This window comes from Carlito syrichta, unplaced genomic scaffold (assembly GCF_000164805.1).
Source record: "Carlito syrichta isolate Samal-C Ts95f unplaced genomic scaffold, Tarsius_syrichta-2.0.1 Scaffold311852, whole genome shotgun sequence".
Lineage (NCBI taxonomy): Eukaryota > Metazoa > Chordata > Mammalia > Primates > Tarsiidae > Carlito > Carlito syrichta.
The window spans coordinates 260,731-264,032 of record NW_007255948.1 but is presented as its reverse complement, the minus strand read 5'-3'; the positions used below and the strand labels follow the sequence as shown (position 1 = coordinate 264,032).

The 3,302-nt window shown below is 47.5% G+C and overlaps 1 pseudogene across 1 annotated transcript; it reads right to left on the bottom strand.

The window, feature by feature from the left end:
• Positions 1–2,158: 2,158 nt before the first annotated feature.
• LOC103271697 lies at positions 2,159–2,979 on the bottom strand (annotated as a pseudogene). The gene is made up of 2 exons (XR_505064.1): positions 2,708–2,979; positions 2,159–2,421 (listed from the first exon to the last, which is right to left on the bottom strand). The product of XR_505064.1 is annotated as a 40S ribosomal protein S24-like (transcript).
• Between the last annotated feature and the right edge of the window lie 323 nt (positions 2,980–3,302).

Below are 3,302 nucleotides of genomic sequence, written 5' to 3'. Positions count from 1 at the left end.
GCACTGTTCGAGCTTTCGCGCCCAGCCGGAGTGAAGGCTCCACCTCCATGAGTTTCACCAATCCAGAGGAGACTTTTCAGGAAGGCCCCGCCTCTCCATCAGGCCAACCAATCACGAAGCGCCTCTGGTCGCCCTACGAGTATAATTTGGGTCAGGTTGGCGGGTCGCAGCAGCTTCTGTCAGCTGAGCCTGGGCGTGGCAGGAGACTTCCGGGGAGCGAAGCTGTCAGGCCTTTTGGCCTCTCAAGAAGGTACTATGCGAGTGGTGGTCTTTGATCATTGTCACTAACTGTAGCTCGACGGCTAGCATCAAGTGCAATTTGAGTAGTGAGCCCTCCAGAAGGGAAGTGAGCGGGGAGAAGGTTCCTGGCTACCTTGAGATGTCCTGGACCTGAATCCTTTCAGAGGGAGCCCGGGGTCTCCGTGGGGATTTTCTCCACTAACTCCACTTTTGAAGCAGCTAGATCCTGTCCGCCTCTTCTTGTACGTGACCACTGAATATTTTTGAAAAACAAAAGAGGGCCGGACGCGGTGACCCGCGCCTGAAATTCCAGCACTTTTGGAGAAGAGGCAGGAGGATCACTTGACGCCAGGAGTTCAAGACCAGCCCGGGCAACATAGCAAGACCCGTCTCTACCAAAAAAAAAAAAAAAGTCGAAGGGTGAAGCAGCAGGATTGTTTGAGCCCAGGAGGTCCAGGCTGCAGTGAGCTATGATGGCACCACTGCACTGCAGCCTGGGCAGCAGAGTGAGACCCTGTCCCAGAAGAGGGAGAGGGTGGGGGGGGGAGGAAGAGGGAGAGGGAAAGAAAATACATTTTGCAGGTTGCTCAGACACCAAAGAATATCCTTGGGCAATCTTTATAATTTTATTTAGGGTTAACTTGAGGATGCAGAAAGCACCCACAACTCCTAGAGGATTTTCTACCTTTAGACAAGACTGGAAAAATAATAAAAACTCTCGAGTCAGACTTATCCCAGGCAATTCAAATCCAAGTTTTGCCACTGTGCTAGTTAATACCATTTTGCCCCTCTGGGTTGATTCTCTGTTCTTTCTTTGCCCTGATCTCTCTGAACTACATAACCCCAGCTCCCTTGCCTTCTGGCTTCTGGTTGGGTCAGGCTACTGTAAAGGTGCCTTATAAGATTATTGTAAGGGCCAGGCATGGTGGCTTAAACCTGTAATTCCAGCACTCTGGGAGACTGAGGTGAGGATTGCCTGAGCCTAGGGTTCAAGAGCAGCCTGGGCAACTTGACCACACCTCGTCTCTACAATAAATTAAAGTTAGCTGGGCATGGTGACATGCACCTGTATTTCCAGCTACTTGGAAGACTGAGGCAGAAGGATTGCCTGAGCCTAGCAAGTCGAGGCTGTGGTGGCCGTGAACGTGCCACTGCACTCCAACCTGGGCAACAATGAGACTTTGACTAAAAAATATATATATATACTGTAAGGAGGAGATCAGGAAAGAAAGGTCAGCGTATTTACTGCCCATTTTACCCACCATGATTATCGTCCAGTTTTCCCAGGACTTTCCTAGTTTTAGCACTGAAAATCCCACATTCTGAGAACCTCCTCAGTCACCGACATACTAGAATGCCTGGTTGGTCATCCAAACCACTGGCTTCCTCATACAAGTTTCCAGCTTTCACTGGGTTCAAATAAAATTTCCCTCTTCTCATCTTCATTTCTTCATCTCCACACCATCCCTCAACCCACTCCTTTCCCCACCAACAAGATCCCATCACCCATCATTTTCTCCTTTAATGTCTCAGCTTATCCACCTTTTCATCCACTTTACTATTAATTTCTACATTGATGATTCCCAGATACACATCTATAGTACTCCTCTCTCATATTTGGAGGGCTAACATTTATTGAGGGCTCCTTGCAAGAATTTTACAAGCACTGTCTTGTTTAATCTTTGGAGTGCACTTGTAAGATATGTAATATGTCTCTATTTTAGCAGATGTGTGAAAATTGGCTCCACCTTTTAAAAGGCTAGTAACTATTGGAACCAATTTTCACACACTGCTTTGTGTGACTTCAGAGCTCATACCTCTCAAAGAGACTTTGCCTGCACATCCTTTACATTCTCCCTCCTTCTCCTGTTCTGGTTTCCCTGATAACACTTTTTGCCGAAATTTTTTTTTTTTTTAGTTTTTAGTTTATTAAGCTCGTCGTGAAAAATCCAAACAATGGCCACAGATATCGTCACTGCATCATCTTTAGTCCTTTGCCTGTTATCCAGTCTCCAGCTCACTGCTATAGACACTTCATTTCTTTTTTCCAGCACCAACATTGGCCTTTGCAGTCCCCCTGACTTTCTTTATTCTGTTCTTGTGTTCTTTTCGCTGCTTCCTTGAGGTCTTTTTCTTCTCATACAGGCCATGTCTTGCAAGTCTATGTTTGAGTTCATTTTTCTTTTTTTTTTTTTTTCTTTTTGAGTTGGAGTCTCACTCTGTTGCTCAGACTGGAGTGCAGTGACCGCTCCCGGCCACCGCAGCCTCGACCTGCTGGGCTCCGGCGATCCTTCCGCCTCAGCCTTACAAGTAGCCGGAATTACAGGCATGCGCTACCATGCCCAGCTGATTTTTTGATTTATTGTAGAGATGAGGTCTCGCCTGCGCAGGCGGGTCTCGAACCCGCGGGCTCAGGCAATCCACTCACCTCAGCCTCCCAAAGGCGCGGGATTAAAGGCTGAGCCACCGAGCCCGGCTTGGGTTCATTTTTGTTTGCATAATCCAAAGAATCATAAATCATGCCAAAGCCAGTTGTCTTGCCGCCACCAAAATGAGTTCTGAATCCAAATACAAGATGACATCTGGTATTGTCTTGTACATTGTGGCTAGTTTTTCCCGAATTTCTGTCTTAGGTACTGTTATCTTCCTGGGGTGAAGGACATCGATGACCATTTGTTTCTGTTGAAGCAGACGATTGGTCATGAATTTCCTGGTCCGAATAGTTACTGTGTCATTCATGATGGTTGTTGATCCTCAGGCAGTCAGGGAGGACTGAAATTTTATTTATATCTATTTGGGTTTTTTGGGGGGGTTTTTTGTTGTTGTTTTTTTGGGGTTTTTTTTTGAGTTGGAGTCTCACTCTGTCGCCCAGACTGGAGTGCAGTGGCGGCTCCCGGCCACCGCAACCTCGACCTGCTGGGCTCCGGCGATCCTTCCGCCTCAGCCTTCCGAGTAGCCAGAACTACAGGCACGCGCTACCACGCCCGGCTGATTTTTTGATTTATTGTAGAGATGAGGTCTCGCTGCCCAGGCGGGTTTCGAACCCTCGGGCTATATATCTA